Source organism: Mobula birostris, chromosome 23 (genome assembly GCF_030028105.1).
Source record: "Mobula birostris isolate sMobBir1 chromosome 23, sMobBir1.hap1, whole genome shotgun sequence".
Classification (NCBI taxonomy): Eukaryota; Metazoa; Chordata; class Chondrichthyes; order Myliobatiformes; family Myliobatidae; genus Mobula; species Mobula birostris.
In genome coordinates this window covers 46,728,924-46,740,814 of record NC_092392.1, presented here as the reverse complement: position 1 = coordinate 46,740,814, position 11,891 = coordinate 46,728,924, and the positions used below count along the sequence as shown (strand labels likewise).

The 11,891-nt window shown below is 48.6% G+C and overlaps 1 protein-coding gene across 2 annotated transcripts in view; it reads left to right on the top strand.

The window, feature by feature from the left end:
• Positions 1 to 11,891, top strand: part of LOC140186937 (anoctamin-2-like) — a 150,226-nt gene that overhangs the window by 99,798 nt on the left and 38,537 nt on the right. The gene's annotated exons all lie outside the window — the stretch shown is intronic.

Here is an 11,891-nt window from a genome sequence, read left to right as displayed (position 1 = left end):
GTGCGTCCCTCAGCACGTACTCCTGCAGCCGAGAATGTGCCAGTCAGCAGCATTCTCCTACTGACATCTCCACGTGCTGGTAGATCACCAAGTTTCGGGCTGACCGAAGAGCGTCTTTCACCGAGTTGATGATCTGCCAGCAGCACCGGATGTTGGTCTCCGTGTGCGTCCCCGGGAACAGCCCGTAGATCAGAGAGTCCTCTGTTACGCAGCTGCTGGGGATAAAACGTGACACTAGCCCATCCATCCTCCTCCACACCCTCTTTGCGAACTGACAATGTGCAAAGAGGTGGGTCACAGACTCCTCCTCACTGCAGTCCTCCCGTGGGCAGTGGGGGTGCGGAGACGACTTTCCGGGCGTACAGGAGGGCTCTGACTGGGAGGGCCCCTCTCACAGTCAGCCTGGCGAGGTCTTGGTGCCTGTTGGTAAGATCTGGCGATGAGGCATTTTGCCAGATGAACTGGACAGTCTGCTCAGGGAACCACCCCACTGTGTCCATCACGTCCTTCTCCTGCAGTGCCTGCAGGACACTACGTGCCGACCACTGCCTGATGGCCCTGTGGTCAAAGGCGTTCTCCTGGAAGAACTTTTCTACGTAGGACAGGTATGCCGGCAACGACCAGCTGACTGGGGCGTTGCGCGGGAGTGGGTCCAGACCCATCCTTCGTAGCCAGGGCGACAGGTAGAACCTGGGCACATAGTGGTACTTGGTGCCCACATACCTGGGCTCTACACACAACCTGATGCAGCCACATACGAAGCTGGCCATCAGGGTGAGGGCGACATTGGGGACGTACTTGCCCTGTTGTCCAGGGACTTGTACATGACAGTCCGTCTCACCCGCTCCATCTTGGATCCCCAGACGAATCTGAAGACAGCCCGGGTGATTTCCGAGCTGTAGGAGCGGGGGACGGGCCAGACCTGCGCCAAGTACAGCAGCCCTGAGAGCACCTCACACCTGATGACCAGATTCTTGCCCGTTATCGACAGGGAGCGCCCTCCCCACAGTCCCAGTTTCTGTTTCACTTTGGCAGTCCACTCCTGCCAGTTCTTGTTGCACGCCTCAGCCCCTCCGAACCAGATCCCCAACACCTTCACGTGGTCAGACCTGATGGTGAAGGGGACGCTGGATCGGTCGGGCCAGTTGCTGAAGAGCATGGCTTCGCTCTTCGTGCGGTTGACCCTGGCCCCTGACGCTAGCTCAAACTGTTCGCAGGTGCCAATCAACCTGCGAACTGACCTCGGATCAGAGCAGAAGACGGTGACGTCGTCCATGTACAGGGAGGTTTTCACTTGGGTCTCTCCACTGCCTGGCAGCGGCACCCCTCTTATGCCCTCATCCCTCCTGATGGCTTCTGCAAAGGGTTCTATGCACCAGACAAACAAGACAGGGGAGAGGGGACAGCCCTGCCTGACTCCAGACCTGATGAGGAAGCTGTCTGTTTCCCACCCATTGACCTGGACTGCACTACGGATGTCTGTGTAGAGCAGTCTAATCCAATTCCGGATTCCCTCCCCAAATCCCATTTTGGAGAGCACGTCCGCCATGTACGTGTGCGATATCCTGTTGAAGGCTTTCTCCTGGTCCAAGCTGACCAGGCAGGCGTCCACCCCCCTGTCCTGCACGTAGGCGATGGTGTCCCTCAGCAGCGCGAGGCTGTCTGAGATCTTCCTGCCTGGTACAGCACAGGTTTGGTCTGGGTGGATCACCTGTCCCAGAGCAGACTTGACCCTGTTGGCGATAGCCTTGGACAGGATCTTGTAATCCACATTCAGGAGAGAGATGGGTCTCCAATTTCTAATGTCCTCCCTTTCCCCCTTCTGCTTGTAGATGAGGATGATGATGCCCATCCTCATGGACTCAGACATACTGCCGGCCAGAAGCATAGCGTTGTACACTTCCAGCAGGTCTGGGTACGCACAAGTTTAAATGAGCCTTTAGAGTGAGACACCCTGGAGGTAGAATTCTCACGGTATTTCACAATCAACCCAAGCCTTTATGTTGCAGTTATAACACACAGGAGGTTGCTGAATGCACATGTAATAAATAATACAAGATGTGACCAACATCAGTAGTATTGATTTGCAGACTAATCGCTTTTCTTGTCACCAGGCTCTTCACCACTGCTTGAGAAATCACAGAGTAATGATTAGCTCAAGATGCCTTTTAATCATAACCCCCACCTCTTGTAATTCATGATTCTGTGCATTAGAGTAGAATTTTATGACAGAAAGGTTTTCAGTTCACCAGAGTTTGTAATTGTCACTGTTCTGTGTGCAGAATGATGTATTTTGAAGTGAATGTTGCCACTAGGGGGTGTGCATGTGTAGACAATCTATCCATCTGCGTAAAAACTTGAAATTTTGGATAAGTGGTAAAGTCTTGATCCCTTCGGTTATGGGTACATGTAAACCCCCCTTGGCATTTATTTTAAAGCAACACCCAGAATCTTATTTGGTTTTCTGATCAATATTTTCCTCTTCAAAAAAAACCCCATCAACTGCTGTCTCATTTACTGGGACAGAAATATTTAAGTTGTAATTGATTTTGGCAATTAGCATCTTGGAGCTCAAAAGGCCATTGGTTAAAAACGCACACACCTTGGAATGTCAGCACATAATGCTGCAATATTTGAGGTGACTTGTTTTGGGTGAAACATTAAACATTATTCAGCTCTACACGAAGTATATCCTCAGGCACAGGCACCTCTCGACTAAGAATATCAAGTCATAAAAATAATCAGATATACAATAGAGGAAAATTAGTTGAGAAAGAAATGAATTAAATAGTTGATAAATTCAGTGGAGACTTGAAGCACTGAAAAAAGGGTATTATGAAGACGGGGGACTGAAGTAAGAAGCTGGGAGGTGATAAGTGGAAAAGGCAAAGGGCTGAAGAAGAAGGACCCTGATTGGAGTGGAGAATTAGTCATGGGGAAAGAGAAGGAGATGGATCACCAGGGGCGGGGGATAGGCAGTTGAAGAGAAGAGGAGAATTAAGAGGACAGCCAGCATGCAGAATGGAAGAAGAGTGAAGGGGGTGTGGGGAAAAGTGACCGGAAGATAGAGAAATTGATGTCCATGAAGTCAAACCAGAGGCTACCCAGACGGAGTATGAGGTGTTGCTCCTCCAAGCTGAGAGTGGCCTCATTGTGGCAGTAGAGAACACATGGACCAGTCTGGCTTCAGCTGCAGCTTGCACTGTTTCCCCTCCCCCACCACCCTTTGCTTCTGGCTTTTCCCCCTTCTTTTCCAGTCCTGATGAAGGGTCTCAGCCCAAATTCTTGACTGTTTATTCACTTTCATAGACACTGCCTGACCCGCGGAGTTCCTCCAGCATTTTGTATCTGTTACTTAAAGTTTTAAGAACAGATTCTTTCCCTCCACCGTCAGATTTCTGAATGGACAATAAGTCAACCCAGGAACACTACCTCACTACTTTTACTAGTCTTTTTGCACAACTTATCTAATTTAATTTTTAAATATATATATTTTCTTATTGTAATCCATGTTATTGTGTATTGCGCTGTACTGCTGCCATGAAACAACAAATTTCACCGCGTGTTAAACCTGATTCTGATTCTGCTTCTGCTAGCCACGACAGGAAACTCATTAAAAAGGGTCAAGTTAGAACATAGAACAGTAAAGCAAAATACAGGCTCTTCAGCTTACAATGTTGTAGCAAGTTCAATCTAAGTTCAACCTGCTCCAAGTTCAATCTAGTTGCTCCTTCCCTTAGAGCCCTCCAGTTTTCCCATGTGCCTGTCCAAGTCTCTCAACTGTCCCTAATGTATCTGCCTCTATCACCACACCTGGCAGCGCATTCTATGCACCTAGAACTCCATGTGAAAAAAGCTACATCTGACATCCTGTCTATACTTCCCTCCAATCCACTTAAAATAACATTCACTCATATTAGCCACTTCCACCCTGGGAAAATGTTCTCTGGCTATCCACTCTATCTATGCCTCTTGTCATCTTGTTCACCTTTATCATGTTGCCTCTCATCTTCTTTCACTCCAAGCAGAAAATTCCCAGCTCACTCAATCTTTCCTTATAAGACATGCTCTCCAATCCAGGCAGCATCCAGGTAAATCTCTTCTGCACCCCCTCTAAAGCTTCCACATCCTTCCTATAATGAGGCGACCAGAAATGAACACAATATGCCATGTGGTCTAACCAGAGTTTTATAGATCTGCAACATTACCTTGCTGTTCTTGAATTAATATCTCTGACTAATGAAGGCTAACACACCAGGCATCCTTCCCCATCCTATCAACCTGTATAACAGCTTTGAGGGATCTATAGGTGTTGTCCTCAAGATCCCTCTGTTGCAATGAACGATTGAAGCGAATCCAAGTGCAGGACACAGGCACGGAGATTGAGTTTGGATGCTTACACAGATGTGAATGTTGAACAGCAAGCAAGAGGGATCTTGACACGGAGCCTTGACACGTAGAGACGGAGTTTCATAGGTAAACCTTGAAACTGGAGCAAAACTTAGAACACATAGTCCTAAGCAGCCAGGAAACATTAATTACCACACAGGCAAAACCAATGATCAGGCGACTAGTGGTTGTAACACCGGGGTTCTTATGCTGCAGATCCTGATGGAAACCAGGTGTGTCGTCATCAAAGAGAATTAGAAGCAATTGGGAAATTAACAGTCGGAACCATGGCACAATCAAAAGAAATTAGGAGAAAGATAGGGAATTAATGAGTGGGACCATGACAATACCACCATCCCCCGCCAATGGAAGTCTCCAGGCGAACCACCAGGCTTGTCCGGATTGTCTGGATGGAAATCACAGAGGAGGGAAGGGTCCAGGATGAAGGAGTGGGGAATCCAGGTGCATGTCTTGTACTGGAGACCCCTGCCTCGGCAGCACCAATCCAGTATTCACCGGACGGTGTACACTGGGTGGTCGTCAATGATCCGGGCGGGTGAAGGGGATTCGGCAGGAGGGCACAAAGGGCTGACAGACACAGATTTCAGTTGGGAGATGTGGAATGTGGGATGAATGTGCATGGATCTGGGCAGTTTGAGTCTGACCACTGAGGGGTTGATGACACTTTCAATCTCCAATGGTCCCAGGTAGTGAGGGACTAGTTTCTTGGGTTCATTCTTGAGGGGGATGTATTTTGATGAGAGCCAAACCTTCTGCCCAGGCTGATAATTTGGTGCAGGAATTCGATGGCGATCGGCAATCCTCCGGTTGCGGTCCGCTGAGCGGAGCAGGGCCGCGTGTGCATCCTTCCAGATCTTGCGCACCGGCGACGATGGGCCTGAACAGAAGGCACAACAATGTCGTCTTCATGTGCGGGAAACAGAGGGGGTTGGTAACCGAGGGAGCATTCGAAGGGAGACATTCCAGTGGTGGTGCTGACCAGAGAGTTGTGGGCATACTCGACCCAAACGAGATGGGTGCTCCAGGATGATGGGTTGTTGGCGGTTATGTAGCACAGTGCTGCTTCCAAATCCTGGTTTGCTCATTCTGTTTGACCGTTAGTCCGCAGATGGAAGCCAGAAGACAGGTTTACTGAGGCTCCAAGGGCTTGACAAAAGGATCTCCAGACTTGAGAGATGAATTGGGGACTGTAGTCAGAAATAATGTCAGAGGGAATTCCATGAAGGCGGAAGACGTGATGAACAATGAGGTTGGCTGTCTCATGGGCTGTAGGGAGTTTGGGAAGGGCTACGAAATGCACAGCTTTAGAGAAGTGGTCCACCTCGATAAATACAGCAGTGTTCCCATGTGAAGGGGGTAGTCCAGTGACAAAATCCAGCACAATGTGAGACCAAGGGCGGCTGGGGACAGGTAGGGGTCAAAGCAACCCAGCAGTTGGTCAGTAGGAGTCTTTTCCTGAGGCACAAACAGAATAGGCAGAGATGAAGGAACGAGTGTCAGCGTCCATGGAGGGCCACCAGAAATGTCTCTTCAGGAGGGACAGAGTTCGATCGGTTCCGGGATGACAGGCGAAACGAGAACTGTGCCCCCACTGGAGAACATGAGACGGAACAGAGTCAGGCACAAAGAGGTGATTGGATGGTCCATTGCCTGGGTCAGGTTGAGTCCGTTGGGCCTCTTTGACTATGGATTTGATCTCCCAGGTGAGGGCAGCCACTACACAGGATGGTGGAAGGATGGTGTCGGGGTTGGGAAGGCTCTCCTCGGAGATGTATTGATGGGAGAGAGCATCAGGCTTCCTGTTCTTGGACCCCGGATGACAGGTGAGTGTGAATCTAAAACGACCGAAAAATAATGCCCAACGGGCTTGGCGGGAATTCAGGCGTTTGGCGGTTTGGATGTATGCAAGATTCTTGTGATCAGTCCAGACGATGACTAGATGTTCCGCTCCTGCCAGCCAGTGCTTCCACTCTTCAAAGTGAGCTTGATGGCCAGTAACTCCTGGTTCCCTATGTCGTAGTTCCATTCAGCAGGGGATAGCCGGCGAGAAAAGAAGGCACAGGGATGGAGTTTTTGGTCTGGGACAGAGCGTTGGGAGGGGACCGCTCCCACCCCAGAGTCGGTGGCGTCGACTTCCACAATGAATTGGTGAGAGGGGTCAGGTTGGACCAGGATGGGAGTGGAGGTGAAACGCTCCTTCAGCTCCGAGAAGGCTGAGTCTGCTTCGGGGACCCAGTGAAAAGGGGTCGTAGGAGAGGCGAGTCGAGAAAGGGGTGCTGCCACCCAGCTGTAGTCCCTGATGAAGTGACGATAAAAGTTTGCGAACCCCGGAAGTCACTGGAGTTGCTTGAGTGTCGTGGGTTTTGGCCACACCGCCACCGCCCAGATCTTTTTGGGATCTGCCCTCACTTGCCCACTCTCGATGATGTACCCTAGGGAACTGACAGAAGGGACATGAAACTCGCACTTCTCAGCCTTCACGAATACCTTGTTCTCCCAAAGCCTCTGCAGAACCTGATGGACATGGTGGATATGTTCCTGAAGACTGTGGGAGAAGATTAAGATAAACAAAAAAATAAACAAAATGAACAATAACGAAACAGTTAATTAAGTCCCTAAGGACATCATTTATCAGAGCTTGGAAGACGGCGGGGGCACTGGTGAGACCGAATGGCATGACCAGGTATTCGAAGTGATCAAGAGGGGTGTTAAAAGCTGTTTTCCACTCATCTCCCTCCCTTATCCTGACCAGGTGGTAGGCACTTCGTAGGTCCAACTCAGAGAAGATGGTGGCTCCGTGAAGGGGCTCGAAAGCAGAGTTGATAAGGAGCAGTGGATACTTATTCTTTATGGTGATGCTATTCAGGCCCTGGTAGTCAATGCAGGGGCGCAGTGAGCCATCTTTCTTCCCCACAAAGAAAAAAACCTGCACCAACAGGGGAAAATAAGGGTTGAATAATGCCCGCCGCAAGAGAGTCATTTAGGCAAGCCTCCATTGCTTCCCTTTCTGGTCGGGACAGGTTATACAGCCGTCTCGTGGGTAGAGGGGCTCCGGGGAGAAAGTCAATTGTACAATCATAAGGGTGGTGTGCAGGCAAGGAAGGAGCCCGTCGTTTGCTAAATACTTCTCCCAGATCATGACACTCTGCTGGAACCTTGGATAAGTCAGGGGTTTCAGCAGCAGACGAGATCGCGGTGACTTTCACAGGGGAAAGGGCCAATTGTATACAAGTGGAGAGACAGAACAGACTCCAGCTGACTATCCTCCCGATGGACCAGTCAGTGTGGGGATTATGGTGGCTTAACCAGGGGTACCCAAGAACTATAGGAGCTTGAGGAGAGGAAATTAGGTTAAGTTGTACCTGTTTCCAATGGTTCCTGAAGAGAATAAGAGGCAGGGGTGGTGTGCACTGAGTGACTCGGGCCAGGAGCCTACCATCCAGTGCCCGGGCTTCCAGAGGTGTACTCAACGGCTCCCGAGGAATTCTGGTCCGGGGGGCTATATTTTCATCCAAAAGCTTTCCCTCAGCGCCAGAGTCCACTAGATCTGACAGAGGCAGGGACCGTTGGTTGTAACGTAAGGTAGCTGGGATCTGCGTCCGGGTTCGGGGGATGGAAGGGAATGTTGTCTGGCTCACCAGGGTCCCCCTTTCTACTGGTGAGCCTTCCCTTTTGACCGAGGGGAGCAGGTAGCATGGAAGTGGCCAGACTGGCCGAATATAGACACTCCCCCACTCTCAACCTCTGGAGTCACTCTATGGGAGAAAGACAGTTCCGTCCCAGCTGCATGGGTTCCTCTCCCGGGGCGAAGGAAACGGCTGAGCTGGCAGCTATTCTAGGAGTAGGAGGAGAAGAGAGGCTTGGGCTGGTGGGAGATGGTAATGAGTGCCATGGAGTGGCCAAAGGTGGTGGACGACCATTTCTTCCCCTATGGCGTTCTCGAAGACGATCGTCCAACGTGGCTAGGGAGATCAAGGAATCCAGGCCGTCACTGTCATCTCTTGCCAACCCATCTTTCACCATGTCGCTGAGACCATTCCTAAATAGCCCTTAGAGTGCCTCCTCATTCCACCCTGATATGGCTGCTAATGTCCGGAACTCCACAGAATATTCGGCAACAGTGTGTGAGCCCTGACAGAGAGTGAGTGGACGCTTAGCGGCATCTTTACCATGGACGGGGTGGTCAAAGATCTTTCTCATTTCTGCGATAAAGGTAGGGAAAGAAGAGCAGATACCCGGTTGATTATCCCAAACAGCTGTAGCCCACGCTAAGGCACTTCCCCGCAACAACCCCATGATATAAGCTGTCTTTGACTTATCTGTGGAGTACAAGGATGACTGCTGTTCGAATGCCAAGGAGCATTGCAGAGGGAAGGCCCGCCACTTGCCCAAATCCCCAGCGTAGTGTTCTGGTTCAGGTACGTGTGGCTCTCTTGGCAGGTGTGTTGCTGACATGTAGGGGGTTGCCACTACAGGCTGTCCGGGCTGGTCAGACAGAGTTCCAGGAGTGGATAGGGTAAAATGAGTGGATACGTGGTCCACCTGGTCACCGATCTTTGTTACATCAGCAGACAGGGAACGGAGGTTCTCCATGACATCCCGGAGAAGCCGATCGTGCAGACCCAGTAGGGAGCCCTGGCTTGTTGCAGAGTATTCATGTCCACTGGGTCCATTGTGGCCAGATCGTTCTGTTACAATGAGCAAATGACGCGAACCCAAGTGCAGGACACAGGCACGGAGATTGAGTTACGATGCTTACGTGGACGTGGACGTTGAGCAGCAAATAGGAGGGATCTTGACATGGAGAGACGGAGTTTCATAGGTAAACCTTGAAACTGGAGTAAAACCTTGAACACACAGTCCTAAGCGGCTGGGAAACGTTAATTACCACACAGGCAAAACCAACGATCTGGTGAATAGTGGTTGTAATGCTGGGGTTCTTACGCTGAAGGTCTTGATGGAAACCAGGTGTGCCGTCATCAAAGAGAATTAGAAGCAAATGGGAAATTAACGGTCAGAACCGTGGCACAATCAAAGGAAATTAGGAGAAAGATAGGGAATTAGTGATTGGGACAGTGACACCCTCAGTTCCTCCACACTGGTAGGAATCCTGCCATTAACCCTGTATTCTGCCTTTAAGTCTAACTTTCCAAAGTGAATAACTTCACACCTTTCCAGATTGAGAAGTTGCTTCTCTTTTCCCCATGATACTCAATACCATTCAGCCCATTGAGTCTCTACTAATTACTAGATTAATTCTGTCTGTCCCATTCCTCCAGGTCTTGCCCTGTAATCTATTCTGAACTTGCCCGACACTCATCTGCACTGAGGTATAATTCGCATTGGCCCTGGGAACTGGAGGATATGGCGCTCTCACAGGAAGGTGATGAGGTATCAGGGAGAGTGTGCCAATTCCATACAGAGATCATGGGAAGTGAGGATTGAACTCAGATCATTGAACTTGTGAGATGGCAACACTAAAGCCTCACACTTTTTTATCTTTAACTCATCAGTTTTGGTAAAGGACAAATGTGAATCACAGAACTATTGGCTTCAGCAGCTCTCTAACAATTTATTTGGCCTATAGTGTTTTTGCTGGATCATTGGAGGTGGTACCAAGTCAAAGCTGAGTCTCTGGATTTTCCCTGTAAACTTTTACCTTCCCTTCAAGTTTGAATGCTGGATCAGTGGTTGATGATTGGTACTGACACATCGGCAAAGGGCCAGTTTCCATGTTGTATCCCTCTAGGACTCTGAGTAAGTGTTCGGTTGGCCTTTGAAAATTCCTGCAGGATGTGCTTTCACCACTCTTTCAGGACGTGTGCTCTGAATCATGGGAGCTGACTGTATGGAGAAATGTTAACTCTTTTCCTTCATTGGTCTTCAGGCAATTTTGTTTGTAGATCAGTGATGTTTGCTACCTGCTATACTTAATTGTTTCTGCCATTGGCTATATCTAGATTTGTAAAATTTAAGTGTAACTTATCATCCACATCAATGTTTCGTTGCTCTTGTAGCCCGTCTACAATAATTCATTTATTTTACATGACCTCTCAATGCTGATGTGCATCACTTCATACTTTGCATTACCAAACTCTGTTTGAAGTGTGACTGCCCATTTCAATAACCTCCCTCTGCAATCCTAAATTTGTAGGCTCCTAAAGCTGGGGCTGATGGAGCACCTTCACTCTGTCCACCACACAGGCGGGATTTCAGGTGGCCACCCATTTAATTCCATTTCCCATGCCCATTCTGATATGTAGGTCTATGGCCTCCTCTACTGCCACAATGAAGCCACTCTCAGGTTTGAGGATCAATATTCTGCCTGGGTAACCTCCAACCTAATATCATGAACATTGAATTCTCTAACTTCACCCCTCCCTCTTTCTTTCATTCCCTTTTCTGGCCCCCCTCTTACCCCTTCTCTTCTCATCTGTCGATTACCTCCTGCTAGTTCACTCCTCCTTCCCTTTTTGCCCTGGCCCACTCAGCTCCCCTAGTGGATTCCTTCTGCAGACTTTACCTTTTCCACCTACCTACTCCCGGCTTCTCACTCCATTGTTCTTATTCCGGCTTCATCCCAATTCCCTTCCAGTCTTGGTGAAGGCCTCGGCCAAAAATACCTACTGTTTATTCCTCTCCATAGATGCTGCCTGACGTGCTAAGTTCCTCCAGCATTTTATGTGTGTTGGTCTGCATTTCCAGCATCTGCAAAATCACTTGTGTTTAAATTTGTTGGCTATCTTGCGCACTAGATATTACATTGCCATATTTTGCATTGGCTGCTAGTTTCAAATATGTCAAATGCAAACCATTCACATAGCACATGAGAAAAACAATCTCCCCACACAAATCCATATAATTTCTATGATCAAACTGTAAGTCCTAAATTAGCACCCCTCTCCCCTTCAATGCATGAAGAAGAAGAAGAGTGAAGCATGTGGGAATGATCAGGTTACCGTGAGTGCTTGGGTAACACTTTCCAAGAGTCAGCACTGGCTCAATAAACTTCAAGTGCTCTAAAACTAGAAAATGGATTTTCCTATACTGTAAATGACCGGGAGATTATCCTAGTAGGGAAAGTAATCAGAGGCACTACTGTAGTTTATTAATTGTTGGTCTTTAGAATTGACTTGTTCCCTTAGTTACACTTCATTGAACATGAGTAATTTGCTGGCAATGGCAACAGATGCATAATGATATTTTTGTATGATTGAGATAGCAAGGGGCACCCTGCTTGTGGTTAAACAGTTCTGTTTGGACAGGGAAAGTGAATCATCCAGTTTATATAACCAGAGGATATTATTTCACCTGATTGTTCCAGTTGTTTTTTATTTACTTTACAGCTTCCCAACAACCATGTGATATGAGTAAAATGAAGTCACGTTTTTCTGTATTGTGTAATTGTATTAGGCAGTTGCAACCAAGCAGTTTAACCTTTTTTTCCATAAATATTGCCTGTTTACTCCTGTATTTTTATT